This window comes from Tamandua tetradactyla, chromosome 14 (genome assembly GCF_023851605.1).
Source record: "Tamandua tetradactyla isolate mTamTet1 chromosome 14, mTamTet1.pri, whole genome shotgun sequence".
Lineage (NCBI taxonomy): Eukaryota > Metazoa > Chordata > Mammalia > Pilosa > Myrmecophagidae > Tamandua > Tamandua tetradactyla.
In genome coordinates this window covers 42,687,100-42,708,756 of record NC_135340.1, presented here as the reverse complement: position 1 = coordinate 42,708,756, position 21,657 = coordinate 42,687,100, and the positions used below count along the sequence as shown (strand labels likewise).

Below are 21,657 nucleotides of genomic sequence, written 5' to 3'. Positions count from 1 at the left end.
TGAGTAAATATATAAGTACACACATATAGATCCATATATATATATATATATAGAGAGAGAGAGAGAGAGAATGAGGGAGAGAGATGTTTCTTCAAGACCTTTGCTCATTTTTTTTTAATTGGGTTCTTTGTCTTTTGACTGTAAGGTTGTAAGTGTTTTTAAATATATTCTGCATATTAGACCCTTATTGAGTATGTAATTTGCAAGGAATTTCTCCTAATCTGTAGGTTATCTTCCACCCTTCTAGATAGCATCATTCAAAGCACATTTTATTTTGTAATTTTGATGAAATCCTTCTATCTAGTTTTTCTTTGGTTGCCATTATTTTAAATATCTAAAAAACTATTGCTGAATATAAGGTGTGGTAGTTAGATTTAGTTGTCAACTTGGCCAGGTGAAGGCACCTAGTTCTGTTGCTGAGGACATGAGTCAAGGGTACATGAACCTCATCTGTTGCTGATTACATCTGCAGTGGCTAGGAGGTGTGCCTGCTGCAATGAATGATGTTTGGTTTAATTGGCTGGTGCTTAAATAAGAGACTCAATGTATCACAGCCCAAGCAGCTCAGCATACCTCATCTCAGCACTTGCAGCTCAGCCCAGGCCTTTGGAGACCCAGAAAGGAATCACCCCAGGGAAAGTTGTTGGAACCCAGAGGCCTGGAGAGAAGGCCAGCAGAGATTACCCTGAGCCTTCCCACATAAGAAAGAACCTCAGCTGAAAGTTAGCTGCCTTTCCTCTAAAGAACCAACAAAATAAATCCCTTTTTATTAAAAACCAATCCATCTCTAGTGTGTTGCATTCCATCAGCTAGCAAGCTGGAACATAAGGTTACAAAAGATTACATCTAGGATTGGCTATATTGTGTTTTTATTTTTATTTATCCCAAAATATTTTCTAATTTCCCTTATAATTTATTCTTTGATGAATTGTTTGTGAGGTATGTGTTGCTTAATTTCCTTGTTTTTGTGATTCTTGATTTTCTGACTTGATTCCTAATTTCATTCCATTGTTGAACATCTTTGTATGATTTCAGTCCTTTCAAGTTTACTGACATTTGTTGTATGACCCATTATACAATCTATCCTTGAGAAGGTTTCATGTGCATTTGAGAAGCATGTTTATGCTGCTGTTATTGAATGGAGGGTTGATAAACTTCTGTTAAGTCTATGATGGTTAAAAAAGTTGTTAAAATCTTCTATTTCCTTAGTCTTGTTTTATCTATTATTGAATGTGCAGCATCAAAATCTCCAAGTTTTATTGAGTCATGTAAATTTTTGTTTCAAGTATCCCATAGTTCTCTTGATAGATACATATATATATATATATATGCCATTTTGATGGGCTTGCTTTTTTTCTCTGCAAGATGTGTATTATTCGCTAGTGACAATTTTTCTATTTTTTTTTATATCAGGATACAACTCCAGCTTTCATTTTGATTACTGTTGGCATAGTATGTGTTTTTTCCATCCATTTCCTGTCAAACTATTTGTCTTTGATTCTAAAGTAATTTTGCTGTAAACAGCAGATAGATAATCACATCTCATTTAATCTATTTGGCAAATGTTTGATTTTTAATTGAAGTGTTTAATTCATTTATATTCAATATATGTAGGCTGTATGTCTGCCATTTTGCTATTTGATTTTATGTCTTGTCTTTCATGTTCTATTTCTCTGTTACTGCCTGTTTTTGTATTACATAAATATGTTCTAGTGTAGCATTTTAATTCCTTTCTTTATTTTACTCTTTATTTTGAATTATTTTCTTAGTTATATTAGAACTGCCAATTATCATCTTAACTTATAACAACTTAGTTTGGAATAAACACATTAACTTCAATACTTTTTTGACAAACATTTTTCCCCAGAATTTTGAATATCGCAACCCATTGCCTTTTCATATCATAGTTTTTTTTTTTAGGAGATGACAGGTGTTAATTGAGTGTGGCTTGTAAATATGTCATTTTTTTTCTTGTTGGTTTCAAGATTCATCATTTATCTTTTGCATTCAACAGTTTGATAATGATGTTTCTCAATGTGGATTTTTTTAGGTTATTTGTCCTACTTGAAGTATGTCAAGCTTCTTTGATGTGTAGATTAATGTTTTTTCATAAAATTTGGGAACTTTGGTGCCATCAGTTCTTTGAATATTATTTGTGTCTTTTTATTTCTCTTCCCTCTTCTTCTCTGGGAGTCATGATGCATATGTCTGTATACTTTATGGTTTCACAAAGGACTCTGGGGTCCAGTTAGATTTTCTTCATCATTTTTTTCTTTTTCTTCTTCAGATCTGGGTAATCATAATTGATTAATATAAAAGTTTTATGATGATTTCTTCTGCTTGCTCAAATCTTTTTCCAGGACACTACCTAATTTTCACTTCAGTAATAACTTTCAAACCAGAATTTCTATTTGGCGCTTTTTATAATTTCTCTCTCTTCATTGATACTCTCCATTTTGTGAGACATTATTACTATATTTCCATTTAGTCCTCTAGACATTATTTCCTTTAATCTTTGAACATATTTAAAAGAGCTGACTTAAGGTCTTTATTTAGTAGGACTTCTGGGCTTTCTCAGAAAGAGTTTTTATTTTGTTCCCCTGTATATGTGCCATCCTTTTCTTCCTTGCATGTGTCATTTGTTGTTAAAAACTGAACATTTAAAATAGTATCACGTAGCAACTTTGGGACTCATTTCCCCACTTCCAGGACTTGACATTGCTGCTATTTGTTGTAGGTCTTGTCATTTGTTTGGTGAGTTTTTAGAACTAATTATGTGACTTCCAGCCATTGTATTTTGTACTCACTGAAGTTATCTGCTTAGTTTGCTTGGTGGTCAGCTAATGATTGAATGGAGATCTCCTTAACTTCTGGAACCAATCAGTCTCCCAATCTTCACTCTGAATATGCTTTAGAGCATAACTTCAGCACTCAAACAGTTAACAAATCTGCATTAGCTCTTAATTCATTCTGAAAATCCTTAATATTGGCCAGAAGTTAGAGTTTAGGACTTTCTCAGATGTTTCCTAAGCATTTATACAGCCTTAGGCATGGTAGCCCTAGATATTTGCATAGTCTTCTAGACTCCAGAGAAAACATCAGATTTAAAACAACAACAACAACAAAAAAACACTTACAGATCTGTCACTCTTAAGCTTTTCTTTTAAGCTTTTGGTTACTCTATTGTTTTCTCCAATGGTTACTCACCACTTCAAGCAACCTCAGAGTTAAACAGTGACCTATAATTGTTTTTGATAAACACCCCCAGGGAAAAGTATTTTCTACAATGTGTAATTAAATATAGGTTTAACACTGTCTTGTAAGTAGGATCTTTATAGCAGCCACCAGACAGGTCAAATAAAGACCTTCTTGTGGAAACAGACTTGTGGAAGCTCTAACCCTATTCTGTCACTGACAGTGGTTGCCAGGCTACTGGTTTTTACTGTTGACATGGGATATATGTTTCAAGACAACCACAGCCCTGGAGAGCAGGGATGAGCTTACAACAAGTTAAAACTCTGCAAAGCTTGCTGTCATTACCAAGATTTAACCATATATTGAATAAATATGCCCCTGATTTCCTCAGGTTTTAGTAAATTTTCAGAGTACTGAAAAAGTTGATTCTGACAATTTTTGCCAATTTTCCTATTGATTTCTTGGGAGAGATCATTTTCAGAGGTTCTTACTCTGTCATTTCAGCTGATGCCATTGTTTCTAAATTTCCTGACAAAATTAGAACCAAAGAAGTCCTATCATTTATCGAGAACAGCTTTTGATTTTTCAAGTTCAAAACGAAGTGGGATGTTCGGTTGAACATCTGAGTAAAGGTATTCTCCAATATCCTTCTGGAGAGGTGGCCATAAAAGTAAATGGGCAAGGGAAATTCTCTTTAAAGACAAGAATGAGGTTTACTTTTTCAACTGGTGACAGAATATGACTATTTTTCTTTTTTACATGGGCATGCACAAGAAAATGAACCCAGATATCAAACATGGCAGGAGAGAACTCTGCAAGTTGGCCACTGTGGCCCATCCAGAATATACTTTTGAGAGACTACAAATACCACATTATTCCTTTCTAGAACAATAGTGATATGTGACCATCATGTTTTCCATTATACTATCTTTCTCCTGCATGGGATTTTTTTATTATTATTAAACATACCAACATACAAACACAAGCATTCTTACCATATGATCATTCCATTCTACATATATAATCAGTAACTCACAATATCATCATATAGTTGTATATTCATCATTGTGATCATTTCTTAGAACATGTGCATCAATTCAGAAAGAGAAATAGAAAGAAAACAGAAAAAATCCATAAATACCGTACCCCTTACCCCTCCCTTTCATTGATCACTAGCATTTCAATCTACTAAATTTATTTTAACATTTGTTCCCCTTATTATTTTTTTAAATTTTTATCCATATGTTTTACTTATCTGTCGATCAGGAAGATAAAAGGAACATCAGACACAAGGTATTTGCAACCACACAGTCACATTGCAAAAGCTATATCATTATACAATCTTCTTCAAGAAACACTGTATGGGAATTTTTAGTCTAATATTTTCCTTCTTACTGACAGTATTAATAATTGTTAGTTTGGTATGTTGTTATGGATAACATAATTTTAAAGCATAGTTATCTGGGATCCAAGATCTGCATTTTCAATGACAACCAGGAGAAAGGAATTTATTAAATGCAGTAACAGGGAAAGCTCTTTAGGAAGAAAGCGTGTTTTTGTTTTGCAAGTGGGAAAATTTTTATTAGAGTGTGTATGTGGGAAAGGGCATTTGGACTTGGTTCCAACAATAAGAGAAGGAAGATATCTAAAAGGTACTTTTTGGAATTATTTTCTCATTTTTAACAGCAGACATAAGGAAAAGTGATCATTCCTGTCTTTGGATATAACCCTTGGAACTATTGCAGTATTCCTGAAACCAAGAAGGGAATCAGCCAGAATAAAGCATAACTTCAAGTTGACAGTACAGAGATGACAGGAAGCTGAATCTTTCATGACTGGTGTTATTAACTGTGATATTTCCACACTGACATTTTCTCTGGACTCTTTTTCATATGATATGATATAGTTATATTTATCATTTAAAGCAATTTCAGCCAGAATTTTCTGATTCAGTGGCATCCTTTAGAAAATCCCACAGGATATTTTGATATTCCAATTAATTTGGGATCTAGTCAATGAATTGAACTTTATAATCATTTTGAATCAGATATATTGTAAAACATTACCTCTTTCTATTCCAAGTTTTCTTTCGTGTAATTTATTATTTTTTCCCTTTGAACTGGTATTCTAGATGAGTGGAGGAGAGAACTGCACTATTCCCAGGTACTTTTATATTACCTGGGCCCAGATAGTAATGTTTTCAGGCACAGACACTTTTTCTATTCTTAGTTTGGTAAAAGTTATTTTTTTCAACAATTATTGCTAACTATTATCATTTTTTAACTTATTGAAATAATCATATTTTTTAATTTCTTTATGTTAATAGGGTAAATTATAATGAATCATAACCATGTTAGACCAACCTTACCGTCCTGGATAATTTGGACTGGACCATGATTTTCTAACTTTCTATATACATTACTGGATTCAGTTCCTGTTTGTAAAGAGTTTTTGTCCTTTTTCTGTGAATGTGATCAATGTATAATTTTCCCTTCTTAAACCAGTTCTGACAAAGTTTGAAATCAAAGGTTTGCCCACTTCACTAAGGAAGGGGAGGAAAGTTTCACCACGAAAGAAAATCAATATTATTTTCTATTCTCAGAGATACCTTGAACAGAAGGAACCACAAGTTTTCTTTTACTTGAGGACTTGCTTTTAAGTCCTCAAATATAATATAATGTATACACATATTATTGAATACATTTTATTCTATATAATATATTATATAGAATCCAGATATATTATGGAATCCAGAATTTCAAATATATAAATGAATATTTGATTTTGTGCTACATGATTGAAAGATAAATTACTCAAGCTAGTCTCCTAGCAATAAAATTATTGGTTCATAAGTATGGACATACTATAATACAATATCATGTGGCTTTATAAAAATTGTTTAATAAATTTTGTTGAAGGAAAGCCCCCATATTTCTAAAATTTCAGTACTGTTGAAAATATTTTCCTTTCATATTTTTCTTTATCAATCTGATGGTGAAAAATTTCTCTGTTTTGATTTAAATGTTTTTTATGTTAGCTTTATGATTTTTACTTTGTTTAGAAATTGTATACTTTTTCTTTGAATTTACTGCTCATGATATTTGACCTTAGACTTGAAAATAATGAAATACAGTTGTCATTTTAAATTTAAATTCTATAATAATGGAGAACAAATGTCAGCTCTGAATGAGAGATTTTAAAAGTTAGTAATGTTTGATTTTAACCTTCTTAGAGGTATTGAAACACCTAAAGAAAAACTAGACCCAGTCCTGACTACACGGAAAAATAAGAGGAGAACTAAGGCAAATAACAGAGCCCATTCCAACATTGTTCAGGTGGGGTTTGCTGCCAAGTAATCTGTCTGATGGTCTTACACTTTTCAATTAGGTAACCAAAACTCCTAATTTTAACACAAATTCATCAAAAACACTTACTAATAATTTGGCTTCTGTTCCAATCACAGTGCTGTGATTATTTGTTTTGTTGGACAATTATAATTTACAATGCAATTTGACAAATATCTTTTTAGGTTTCTTGCAATGCTCAATGACTTGGAGTTTGAGTCTATGATTCTGTGGCTCAAAATTTGAACTGTGGCAAATTCACTCCGTTAATGTTAAGTTATAAGGTTTTCTAGTGGTTGGCCAGGTAAGTGCCTGTTACTGGAAATAATCTTCTGGGACCCTTATACAAAGGAAGCCACTTTTTTATTCAAAATGTATGTGATTCCTTGATTTCTTAGTGTGCAGTCATTTCCATGAGGCCATAGCTCTTCATTACTCTCGTTTACATATCCACAGTACCTGGCACAAACTAAGGATGGAAAATTGCTGAAATGCACTGACTTGCATTGAGTTGAAGAGACTGAACCTTACCACGATAAGATTATTAGCTCAACATATATGTTTAATAATAAATATAATATACTTCACTTCCCTCTATTATCTAATGATTTATGAAACTGTTTATTGCTCAGCAGATTGTTTTGAAGTCTTTTCCTTAAAAGGGCACTATGGAGCAGTGCGGTTGTGGCACAGCAACTGCCTGCCATGACAGAGATCCAGGTTGGATTCCTGGTGCCTGTACATGCAAAAAAAAACAAACACAAAGTGACTGTGTCTCTTTTTTTCCTCATTTTTAAAACCTGTCATTGCCCAGTACAGTGATATCTGTTCAGTCCATTTTTAATTAATGACAGTTTCTTAAAGAGTAATCCAAATAAGTAACCTTACATTACCTACATGTGAAAACATTTGTGACTGTGTAAAAAGACAGAACTAAAGTAGTTAGGGTCCTATAAGTTCACTTTGCTTACAAGAAAAGAACAAGTCTTATGGCTGCAGATACCTGGCCAGGCTTCAAATACCTGTTCTTCAGTTTTGACATAGCTGCCTTCATCTCTTTGTTCCTTAGAATATAGATGGCTGGGTTTAAAATGGGAGTAAAAATAGTGTAGAACACTGCAAGGACCTTGTCAACTGAATAACCACTGAAGGGCCACACGTAGATGAAGATGCATGGACCAAAGAATAATATGACCACCGTGATGTGGGCAGTCAGCATGAAGTGAGCCTTTGTCATGTGGTGGAGGAGCGTTTCCTGACTGTGGTAAGAATCACAGTTTAGGAGATGACCAGGAGGACAAAAGAACTCATGGAAAGAAAGCCACTGTCTGCAACTATTAGTAGGCTGATGATATACATGTCTTTGCAGGCAAGCTTGGTCACTAGAGGGAGGTCACAGAAAAAACTATCCACCTGATTGGGACCACAGAAAGGCAGTTTCACAGTAAAGGCCAACTGGCTGAGTGTATGGATGAGGCCAACACCCCATGGGATGAGGACCAATGCAATACACACACAACGGCTCATGATCATCATGTAGTGGAGAGGTTTGCAAATAGCAACATAATTGTCATAGGCCATGGATACAAGGAACACCATTTCACCACCAGCAAAGAAATGGACAAAAATATCTGGGCTATGCAGGCTTCAAAAGAAATAGTTTTGTGCTCTACCAGAAAATCTGAAATCATTTTTGGGGTAGCAAAGGAGGCAACACATATGTTTATAAAAGAAAATCTTACAAGCAGAAAGTACATTGGTGTATGAAGGCGAGCATCTGAGGTCACAGTGAGGATGATGGTAAAGTTACCCAGCAGGATTCCTATGTAAAGGAGTAAAAATATGACGAACAGGGAAGGTTGGAGATCCTTAGAGCAAGAGAGTCCCAGCAACACAAATTCGGTCACCCGAGAAAGATTTGACTCAGTCACCATCATTAGAAGGGATTTATTTTCAACTACCTGCATAAAACACCAACAGAGATACATCAATGTTCTGAACTTGTTTGAATTCCCAATTCCACCACAGTCCTTAGAATTCTAGTTTCTGCTCATATCTATATCTGTATTTTCAGGCATTCCTGAGATTTTAGAGGTAATACCTAGTCATTCACAATGAAGCAAATAGAGCCAGAAGGAAACACTGATCCAAAACACCTCAAGAAAAGCAGGGATTTGGTCATGCATTAGTGGGGAGGATTTCAACCAACTGGTCATTCAGTTACCTGAAGGTAAAATGTTAAATCAACTACTTATAAATGAAAATTCATATTGAAAGTGTATTGAAATCAATTCTCACAATCTATAGACACACAACCTGTCTTTTTTTGTTGCTGTTGTTGTTCACTAAGTCAAACAAGGATTCGTAATCAAAGAAAAATTGTGCATGCTACCAGAAAGGAACAAAATTTTGCAAAATTAATGTTGAGTAAACAACATTAAATTTAGACAAAAAAGTACATGCAGTGTGATTCTCTTTCAATAAAAATTCCAAGTCAAGTAAAATTAATCTTTGCTCTAAGAAGACAGTTTGTTATCTTTGCAGGAAGGAAAGGGACAGGAGGGAGTCATGTAAGGGATCTTTTGTAGTGCTAGACATGTCCTGGTGCTTGAAGCAGTTGATGGTTTTAATTGGCTTCATAGGAGATCCAGGAAAAAAAGGAACATTTGTTTCTTTTCCCTCCTGCTCTTAAGGTGTCCTCTTATGATAAATTTGAAGTTATTTTCTTATTGCTTATAAGACAGTGGGACAACTGGTTTCTTCAAAAATTATCTCCTCCAGAACTCAGTATTAACAGATAATTTTACATTTTATTTTCCAAAGAATTGAGATTTTTCTTAATAAATGAGCATTTAATTGTATCTTTGAGGGTTTTATTTCTTATGCAAAAGGGTTTATAGATATAACAGGAAGTACTTTTGCTCACTTCTTAGCTCCAAAGTAAAATCTTGTCTGAGGAATAAAATAATAGGTATGATCTTTCCCCCTTTTGTCACAGACTAGCTTGGGGGGCTTGGACAATGCTTTCAAATCAAGACCTCTGTTTTGTAGAATGTAAGATGAAAGTGTCGAGCAATAGAAATTCTAAGTTTCTTCCAAATGTAAGCCACTTATTTTTTGCTTATTCCCTTTACAGGTTTTAAATGTCTACTTTACCCTGAGCAACCAGCTAGGTACCCTTGATAAAGAAATTAGCGTTCTAACTTGCAAACTGAAGATCATTTAATAATATCTTAACCCTTTGCTCAATTAGACAGATGATGTATCCTTATTTCCCTTCAGCTCCTGCACAAATTGATCTAGGCCAAGTAAGAATAGCTTTATCATGTAATAAAATAATTGTCTTTCTATACCAATAAATGTTTCCCTCCTTCTCAAGGATGTGGTATGCAATATCATTTTAGTTGTGTCAAACAGTTTGCAGTGTGCTAACATAAGGGAATTTGCCAAAAAAGTGACAAGATTCCCAAGATAGGAATTTTATATGGAGAGCATTTTTCCATAATTAGAGACATAGCAATGTTTATTTTTCATTATTCTAAATTACAGATTTAAAATAGGCTGAAGTCCATATTCAAGAATAAGGTCCAAATGCATCATGGCCCATAGAGAGAATGTTAGCCTGGGATTTAGGAAACTTTGGATCTACTTCTCCATATCACTACATAGCTTTATAAAATTTAGGCAAATCATATACCCTCTGAAGCAGTCAGTTTTTGGTAAAAAAAAAAAAGTGTCTCTTCTAAACGCTAATATTCTATGTCCCTTTTACTTTTGAAAATATGCTCCAAAAGGAGCAAATCAATTAAATGTTAAGAAAAATGAGATTGGTTGCATTGATGATAGAGTATAAGCAATCAAGTGAATAAAATAAGTCTGATTTTAGTAAATAAATTGAGGCATCATTCATTCCTCAGTGTCAGGCAGCCATACAACAGTTAACAGACAAGATGGGCTCAGAACCTGAACAGATTAAAGGCAATAGTGGAGGATGATAGCCCATCTCTGCTCCCCCTCTCCCATGTCTTATGCTATCTCCACCTATAAAAGAAACAATTTTTCCAAATCCATTCAATAAGGGCCAAAGTTAGAAAACCACAGACTTTTCAGACTTCACTATAGCTGGTTATGCTCACTGGAGAGAAAGAGAGAAATAAGAGAGAGAGAGAGAAGAAATCCTGAGATTTTATATCATGTTACATATTGTGCACATTGTCTTATCTCAGAAAAATAAGTGAGATTTATGAAAATGTCTTTATTAATTTCTTAATGTCTTAATACAACTTCTATCTTCCCAAAATCTAATGTATAATAAAGTTGATAATTTTCATCTTTCAAAATAAAGAAGACAGCTACAAAGTCATCTTCACATTAACTTTCCAACAATCAATTAAAACGTGTTACAGACCAGATTGTTGAATTTTTTTTCTTTTTAATAATTAGGGTAGGCACTTTCTAGTAAAAAGTAATAATATTCTTCTACTTACCAGTTTTGAAAATAGAGCTAGACTATCCCCAACACTATTTTCATGGTTAAAATCCTAAATTCAGTAGCAGCTGTGTAATGGGAACATACAGAGTTTAAATATTTACACTCAGTTCCTTGGACTGTGCTCAGAACATTGAGCAGTTCTTTGTATTAATGAATCATTTATTCTTTCATTGCTACTGATCATATGAGAAAAAACTGCTTTCAAATCACAAAATGCATCCGAAGAAAATGTCTTCCCCTGATTTAAAATAAAATTTAATTTTTTAAAATTTAATCTTACTAATGCCCACCTCTAAAATGTGTCAATAGAACTCTGAAACTAAGCATAGATAATTTTATTGTACATTTTAACATTTTAATGCTAAACTTGCTACAATCCTAGAAGCAAAAAGAATTAAAGGACAACATGTTAACCATTAGTCTACTTCATGTAGCTAATCCTTTCTTCATTCCAGTCAAATTTCCAGAGTAGAAATATTTGTTTAGCAAATGGCCAAATCTCTGAATGAACATGTAGGGCACGTGCAATGATTATAACATACTTCCTTTATCTTATCATGTTCTTATCATATAGCAATCTGGGATGCCCCTAAACCAAGGCAGCATGGGAATCTGAGGAAAAGAGGAGAGCAGAACAGGTATTTACCTCTTCCAGATAGAGTGTCCAATTTAAGTGAAACAAAAACTGACCCCCCTTGCTTCCTTCTAGTTATCACATTTACAACCAGAAGACAGTTCAGTCACTAGTTCTCTATTCCAATCAAATGTGTTCAAAATCCATTTGCAATATTTACACATTGTAGTAGTTTCCCTCAGACCTCATTTTCTCTAACATTTCTAAACTTCCCTTTCACCTGTGAGTTTTCATACCAAAAATATTTGTAATATACTCTCGATGTAATTAATGCATTTTAATCTAGTCCCCTGTACTAAACTCAGTTAATGTAATCCCCTCACATCCTGTCCTGGGGTAGTGTGGACTCTGTTCCTCTTGCTCTCAACCACACAATTGCAATATCTCAACTTAAGACAAGATAAAGCCAACGTTTTCTATTCTAATGCCAGGGCACTGGCCTCATTACAGAAGCATGAAGTCACCCTGCTGTGGGAGTAATTATGCTTTACACAAATTTTTTCCTAGGGACAGATTAATAAAAATGACTTTTTACCAAATAGTCAGTATGGCTGAATATAAAAAGTTACTTGATTTCATAATAATTTTTAGAGTACCCAACTTTCTGGTAATAAAACAATCACACAATCTTACAAATGATCACCTAGCTTCAGGTGGTTTCTTCCAATCAGAAAGAGCCCACTACTTCCCAAAGCAATTTGATCTATTTTTAGTGTACTCAAATGTTTTTACAATCTCCAGCTCAAAAAAAATTTAAACACTGTTAAATGTGATAGTTATTCAAATATTTGAAGGTACTCTCATTTTTTTCTCCCTGTAAAGCCTTCTATTTCTAAGTGGGAAAAAAGTCAGCTATTTGTTCAACTAGATTTATAAAATATGTTTTCTAGGCACCAAACGATAGACTATCTCCAGAGGTTCTGATATACGTTTTATTGATCATCTTTAAAGGAATTGAGGATGAGATTCTGTAACACTCAGCAAACTCAGCTCTCTCTATATATTTATAAATGCAGGATACACGCACAATGGTGTTCTCTGCAGCACTGTTAGAAAGAGAAAGGATAGTGGAAACAACCTAAGTGTTTTTTAATTAGAAAAAAGGAGAAATGAATTATAATATTTTACTGCAATGTAAGACTATACAGTGATTAAAATTAATAAATGATATTTTATGTGAGAACATGTGAAGATGAACAGTAAATTTTTAAAATGGCAGAATTATTGTGATCACATAATCTAACAACCTATAAATACAGAGAGCCCAGAATATGAAAGAGGTCCTTTAATCCTGTACAGTTTAATGTAATGCCAGGATACATCCTAGAGTATATTAAGCAGATAATCAAAAAGTATTGGTAAAGTCCCTTGAGGAATGGGAGAAAAAATATGGAAATATTAAACTTTACTGTCAGGAAAACCCTTGATACTGTGTCAAATTTAGAGACATCCAAATCAATAGGCTATGCCCTTGATCTTGAGGCTTACTCTTGTGAAGCTTATGTATGTAGCAGAGAAGTTTAGACTACCTATAGGAATGACTAAGAGTTACTTCTGGAGGACCTCTTTTGTTGCCCATATGTGGCCTCACTCTCTCTAAGCCCAGCTCTGCAAGTGAAATCATTGCCCTCCCCACTAGGTGGGACATGACATCCAGGGGTAAAAGTCTCCCTGGTGGGATGACTCCCACGCATGGGTTTGGCCCTGGCACCATGGGATCAACAATTCCATCCTGACCAAAAGGGTGGAAAGAGGTGTAACTAATAAATTATCAGTGGCAGAGAGAGCTCAAATAAAGTTGAGAGGTTACCGTAGAGGTTGTGCTTATGCAAGCTTCAGTCAGACATTGTTACCTATCATATACCAACCAGGACCCCCAACCAGGAGCATCCCAGCCAGCCCTAAAGAACACCTAGAGCAATATATAAGATTCCACAAGGGTTCCATACACTAGAGCAACTTTCCAGAAAACTACAGCCTCTAGAAGGGTCCTTGGACCAGATAAGTCCTGAAACTTAGAGGGTCTAGCCTCTCCAGAACATCAGATAATTCCATCTCTCTACCTCATATTATTGATGGACCCTTCAACATGAAAACATTAGAATGGTCATAGCCCAAATACCCATAAATATAGGGATAGAAAGACCAAAGGTAATGGTGGAGTTATACAGAGAAGATAACAAATAACAGAATACAGAGAAGGTTAATAAATGAATATGAATGCTGAATCATTAAATTAATGTTTCTTTTCGTCTCCAGTATCTTGGATCAGCTAGAAGTAAAAACCTAAAATTGTGGAATTATAACCCATGTCAAACTCTGAAATATGTTCTACAACTAATTGTGGTTCTGTGTTTTGAAATTTACTGCTTTTTTGTATGTATGTTATTTTTCACAAAAAACAAGAAAGAAAAAAGTCGATTGTGGTGACTTTTTAAAAAATATTTTCTAAATATTAAAATAATATTTAAATAAAAGAATTTAAAAAAATATTTAAGCCCTCTAGCCTCCTATATTCTGGAGCAGCTAGAAGGAAAAATTTGAGAGGATCATACAGTAGCCCACAACATACTCTGGAATCTGTTCTGTAACTACATGTTGAAGAGTGATTTGAAAACTCTTGCTTTTTTATTTCTTTGCTTTCTATATATGTTACACTATACAATAAAAAAGTTAAAAAAAAGAATTATTGCAATCACATTTTCATAAACCAAATAAAAAATATGTATATATCTTTATGAAATAAAAGTTTAAAAACACCCAGGCATAGAATACATACCAAATTTAAACAGTATTGAAAGGCAGACAAGGGAATAGATCTGGAAATAAATGAAACGGACTTCACCTGCATCAGTATTTGTAATATTACAAATTTGTAATATCTGTAAAGGTTTGAAGCAACTATGGTAAAAATGACAACATTTCCTATATGTGGGGGTAAATGAAGGAAATTATTTTTAAAATTTTCACTTATGCTTTTCTTTATGTCCTAAACATTTTGCACTAAAACAGAACTTCATACTATTCTGTATGGTATAGGGCTTATAGACACCTATCTGCATGCATTTGCTAAAACTCATAGAAGCTGTTTTTTTTAACTCATAAAAAATTTAACTCATGAGATTTAACTTTAATATTTGCAAATGTAACAAACAATGAACAAGCAGACAAGAAAAACATCAACTAGTTATTGATATATCCCGGGATGGAGTGATGGTGATGGCAGTTACAGATAAATGAAAAAGGAAAGCTAGGATGATTCCTTTAATACTGGATTAGAGTTGCAGACATCAATATAAACTCATGGTTAGCTTAAAATAGATATAGAATCAATTATAGATGTGTGTATACATGTGTTAGTATCCATACATATATTGCCTTGCTCTGTCTGCTGAGAGGGCTGTTGTTTTCTGTTGATTTAGCAGCAGAGCTCAACCTGAAAGAACATATAGGGAAAAACCCAGTATTGATTGCCCCTCAACCACCTTATAAATGGGACTAATTGAAATTCTAAGGAAAGGGGAATTAAACATGAGAGTGATCACTCCAATAGCATTTATTATGATAATGAATGTACAGAGAGCTGTAGCTACCTTGCAATGGACAGCAAGATGGCAAAAAGTTCACTCAAGTATGTCCATATCCTTGACTTCTTTATAGGCTGTATCTGGTTGAAAAATGATGGTAGCTAAGTGCCAGGAGATAACCTGAAAGTACTGGGAAAACATCTTGGTATGTACACTTTTTACAAAAGAAGATGGGTTCAGAGTAGGCTCTGCTCAAGGTTATTACAACCAAAGCTCACATGTTTCCAGGATGATTTGGGAGGGGATGTCAAAGTAGGAGGACAGGAGTGGCATCATACCTCAGTCAGGTAGGAAATGCTGTGTGTATCAAGCAAGGTCTTAGGACTAATGAGACCCAAGTAGCAAGGAGCACACACAGTGCCCAGATATTGGTTTCTAAACACCAGTCATAATGAAAGAGATCCCTGGAGGAATGGCCAGTTTTGGGACTGGAGCAGAGAACACAAGATTAACCTGGAACTTTTTATAGTGCCCAAAACTAAGAAATCATATGCAAAAAAATAAAAGATGGAGAAATGTCAAAGGGACACAGAAACCAATGTGAGAAAGCACCCAATAACCAAAACTGGAAAACTTGGACTAAAGTAAACAATGCAACATTGAATTAATTACAAGGAATAAGTAAAAATCCACAATTCCATGCTGCATACATAAATAATTGGATGATGAAATAAATGGGAGGTAAGGGATATATATTCTTTAGAGAAAATTCAGATAATTTATGTAGTTACTTCCCATTCAAAGAGGTGGAACTTAATTCCAAATTCCCTTGAATGTGGACTGCACTTAATGGCGTATTTCCAAAAGTAGAATATAGCTTATAGGACAAGAGAAACAGCAACTTTACAGATGAGAAACCAAAAACATAACTTTGGTTAGGTAATCATGTTAGAATTATCTGTGATAATTTATGCTGATAGAATATACATTTGATATGATGTAATTAGAAGGTCCTGCACCTTTATTGTATTTTATCCAAAAGTCTCAACCTTGGTGTAACCGTCAAAAAAAAAATCTGTAAAAGTCATATTTAGAGGTAGTTTGTAGGATATCTAACCAATACTCTCCAAAACTTTCAAGATTATAGAAAACCATGAAAGACTGAAAATTTATTACTGACCAAAGAAGGCTAAGGAAACATGACACTTAATTGTAATGTGGAATCCTAGACGGAATACTTGAGTATGAAAGGGCCTCATAAATACTTAGAGAAAAACTATAAAATACAAATAAGGTCTAGAATTTGGTTTATGTTACCAATATCGAATTCTTGCTGTGACAAATATACCATAGAAATGTAAGAGGTTAACACTAAGAGATGCTGGAGAATAAATTAACTCACTGTAATTCTTTGTAACATTTAAGTCAATCTAAAACAATTCTAAAATAAGATTTATTTTAAGAAGTTTATTAGAAAATGAATGTATGAGAATAGGTAGAAAAATCTTAAAATAAAGTATGATCAGTGGGTAGTAGTAAGGATACTGAAATATATAAGAAAAGTACCTAACTGAAATATTTTGATACTAAGACAAGATTAATCAGTCCAATAAGTAGAAGAGAACAGCACTCAGAAACAGAACCAAATATTATGAAAGATAGTTTGTAATAATGGAGACAGTATTGATAACTTAAGTAAGTATAGGCTATTCAATAAGTGGATTTGATGAGAAGAGATGAATTTGTATTTGTACAACAGTCCTAAAATCAAAGTGAATGACATTTGGATAAAATATTTTTTAGAAAGCCTACAAAGCAAAAAAGAAAGCTACAAAAAACTTCATGAACTATATGATTAAAATCTTGTTGCTGGTCACTCTTATCAAGCAAAATAATAAAGAACATAATGGTAAAATTGATCAATTTAACTGCATATACTTTTTTACATTTTGTATATGTTTAAAAAAGCAGGCAATATGGAATAAATATAGCAAACCATGAAAATGTTTGCAACTTATGACTGACAAATAACTAATTCCTTATAATTGAAATTTCTATTACAAATGAGAATGAATAACCATTAATAACCATTTTATAAAATAAGCAAATCATATATATAAACACTACACAGAAGCAGACATACTTAGCAAATGATCAGTAACATAAGAAAATTATTTCCAAATCAGTCATAAATACAAACATGCTAAGTTTAAAAATAATGATAACTCTTTACCTTATAGATTGACAAAACTTCAAAATAATTAGGTAGGATTTGGGGAACATATATTTGATTCACTGTTATTGAAAGTCTAACTAGAAGCACCATTACCAAAGGGAAAATTTTATGTGTTGGTTAATGTCTTTACAGTATTTGTGAATATTCGTGAAATATTCTTATTTCAAAAAATAAAATACTCAATTAAAAATCTCCTTCATAGTCAAATAAATGAAAAAAATGAAGAAAATGGCTTTCTTTTTTGCCAATTAAGAAGTTGGCAAAATGACCAAACAAAAGGTATGCTGCCCAGAATTTGCCTTGGTAAGACATTTGATAAAAATGGAAAGGCACAGAGATTAGCATGGTTGTTGCACACCATTAATAGTAATTGATGAACCATTATAAATGTCTTAATTAAAAAGGGCATCAAAGACATTTGTGACACTGTGAAAAAACTAGCTAATACGTACTTGAAGTCCGAGAAGAAGGAAACAGAAAAAGTAGCATTTGTTGAAGAGATCCTGGCTGAGAGTTTTCAAAAACTGTGGTATAATCAAGACATAGTTTTAATAATTTCCCTATAAGCCATTAGCAAAATAAGCATAAAATTATAGTAAAAACTTTTAAAACCAACAAAAAGAAAAATCTAAAATGTGCTCTAAGGGTAAAAAGACACATTACCTTCAAAGCAACAGAATAAAGCTGTTAGCTGACATTGACAGAACTAGAAGGAAGATGACAGTGGCAGAACTTTAAAAAGCTAAAGTAAATTAATACTAAACCAGAATTTGATTCCCAATGAATATTTATTTTAATCTGAAGATGAAATAAAGACAAAAACAGAAAAATTAAAAATGAGGAAATTTTGTCAACAGGAGACCTGTATTAAAGGTAAACTTAAAGATTGTTTTTCAAGAAGGAGTTAAAATAACCCAAGTAGAGTTACCAGAAAGCAGAAAAAAGTGAAAAGCAACAGAATAGGTAAATATGTAAATAAATGTAAATGAATATTGATTATATGAAATGAAAACAATATATTCTGATGTGCTTGTAATGCCAATATTATAGTATACAACAAAAATAGCACATAAATTAGGAAAGAATAATTGAAATTCAAATGTTTTAAAGCCACTGCATTTTCTGAAAATACATAAAAGTACCAATTTAGGCTAGAATATGCAGAGTCAAGGAATGGTATTTTAATTTCCAGGAAGCAACATAAAGAAAAGAAAAACAATTCATAATTACCCAGATATCAGAGGGGAATAGTGAAACTAAAAAGAATCAACCATAAGAAAAAAGAGAAGACTGAAAAGACACAGCAGTCAGTGAAAATAGAAATCAGATGGAAAGCAATAGATAGCAACCAAAAATGCAAAAACAAAAAAAGAATACAAACTGCCATTAAAAGATATAGTGATAAGAAGGATTTTTAAGAAAGTCAACAATGCACTGATTTCAAGAGACATATGTAAATTTAAGAATACAGAAATGTTGCAGATAAATGATAGAAAAATATTAAAACATCACCACAACAACTAAAAGAGAAGCCAAAAAGTTAGTATAACTGTATTAATATTAGGCATATTAAACTTTGTGGGGAAAATATTATTATAGATAAAAAGGGACATTAATAAAAGACCTAATTTATTTGAAGACAGTAATTCTACTGTATCCTTCCATCCACTCCCTCAATAATGTATAAGGCAAAAAGGAGTTAAAAAGGAAATATACAATCCACAAGCATAGGTGCCAATTAACACATCTTTAGTAATGAATATGAAAATGAAAAAATATACAATATGAAAGATTTGAATAACATATTTAAAAACTTGACCTAAGAACTCTGGACAAAAAATATATTGTTTCCAAGGAAACATAGGTCATTATAAAAACTGACTATATGAGAAGCAAATCTTCAATGTAAAAGATTGAACTGACACAAACTATGTTCTGAGATCATTTATATAGTAACCTAGAAATAACTTGAAAATCCCAATGTACAGTAAAATAATAATAAATAAGCTAAAGAAAAACACTATAAATGGAAATTATAAAACATTTTAATGTAAATAATAATGAAAATATTACCTATCCAATTGTCAGAAGTGGGTAAAAACAAAAAAAAAATTGAAGGCAATATATTCGAGTTGTGATTCCAGTGGCGAGAAGTAAGGGCATTGGAAAAGTAAAACATGGAAGAAGAAACTCTATGAAGTTTATAGATGGACTGGTTAGCACATGTTCATTAATAAGCTCAATGTTTCTGAACATCTCCCTGATTAACCATGCACAATGTATCTTGGGAGAACCTGGGGTATCTACCTTCTGATTTCCAACACCTCCCCCTTGTTTAGGGTTGTTTTCGAGAGTATGAACTCCTTCCCAGTTCTAGTTGTGTCTGTGTGATCTGGGAAGCTTTAGAATTATTCCTGACTCAACAAAGCAGGGTGTGTTTGAGGGCATATACTTGATGCAGACCACTGGCTATTTGCCACAGTGCTGAGATTAGGTGGTTCAAGAGGTTGAAGTGCAATGCATAACAAATATTTGATACCCCTTGTATTCTTAATATCTGTTTGTGCCTCACAATAAGCCTACTCCGTCACTGACTCTCCAAGTGACTAATGAAGCTATTTTAAAAAGAGTTTTGGAATAAACTATAGTACAATATTGCAGCTGATCTTCAGGACTAATTTATATTCACAGGCTCTCTCTTTCACCATCCATGTCACATAATCCTCAGCACTGGTCCGTACTTCAGCTGGTCCTGGTTGAATGCCTGTTTGGGTGACTTAAACCTTTGTCCCTGAGGTATGGTCAGGTCAGATTATTGCAACAGATTTTTTTTTCATTTCTTTAGGCATGAAATGAATAAGAAGAAGCCTAGTGAATCCCCTAAAATCCAGCCAAATCCTTCTCTGCTCACATTATTTACTATGAACTTTAGCTCCTTATATGAGCCATGTCCACTGTTCTTCCCACTAGAACCATTCTGGTTTCTGTTGTTGTTTTTGTCTTTTGGTCCATCAGCATAAGGAATCCAATGCTGCTGGTCAAAGCTTTGGTTCAGAGGAAACCAATAGTGCAAGAGTGTTGTCCCTCTGGACATGAAGTCTCTCGATCCAATAAAGCCTAGAATTACATTGAGAGGAAGCACAAATGGATCACTTGAATCATGAAGCAGACGATTATTTTAATTATATTCCTTTTTCCTGGATATGTATATTTTAGCTATTGATAACACAACATCAAACATAACTGCTAGTTCAATATCTGCCAAAGGTCTTAGAGTTCATCACATACCAGGCGGGTGTAATTGCAATGCTCACCTGTTATCTGAACCTTTAATAAGCCACTCATTTTTCTTTGATATTTCCTTAAAAATAAAAATTTTTTTATTTCTATCTCAAAATCACGTGTCTCTTGTCCCAACCTCTCCATTGTAAAATACTCATTCCATGCTAGAACCCCTTTTTGTGGAATCCTATATCCCATAAATCAGATACTCAGTAAGCCTAAGAATAATAATTCATGGAATAATAGTAATGTAGGCTGTGGAGAAATGGAGAAAATTGCATCTGGAGTAGGCATCAATTCCAATAATGATAAATCACCCTTCTCCATTGATGATCAGATATAATGTAATTGACTTGTAGACTCCATGGTTATTTCACTCATGGACCCCTTGTGTAAGCACTGAGGCAAGAGATAACAAGATTCCCTTCTTTTCCATATCTTGATTGCTTTCTCTGTGAAGCAGTATAGACGGGGCATTGTTTTAAGACCCATAAATTGTGTGTCTGATCATTTAGGCCCTCCCTGATTTTCATTCTCCAGACTGCCTTTCTCTGATTTTCCAATGCTATTTCTTTGTGGTCCTTCCATCTCCCCCTGTTAAGGAATTCATAGTTATTTGTACCTAAGAACAGTTCTCTTTCCAAAGTTGATAACCAAGTAAAATGCTCAAGGCTTTGCCCATGAAAAGGATTTTCCCACACTAAGCTTATTCCAGGTCACCCAGAGTGGGATTGCAATGCAACAATAGCCCATTATTTGACAGGCACCAAGACAGAGAAAACCTATCCATAAATCAAGACAGAACTGTTCTTCCTCTATCAGCTGGTTATGGCAACTTTCCCATGAACTGATAAATTTGATCTGAAGGAAAAGTGATAATGCAACAAAATTAATGATTTGTGGGTCTACCTACCTGTTCATGTGGATTTATTGTGCCTTTGGACCTT

The 21,657-nt window shown here is 33.6% G+C and overlaps 1 pseudogene; it reads right to left on the bottom strand.

Moving 5' to 3' along the window:
* Positions 1–7,506: 7,506 nt before the first annotated feature.
* On the bottom strand, positions 7,507–20,522 carry LOC143655376 (olfactory receptor 4K15-like; annotated as a pseudogene).
* Between the last annotated feature and the right edge of the window lie 1,135 nt (positions 20,523–21,657).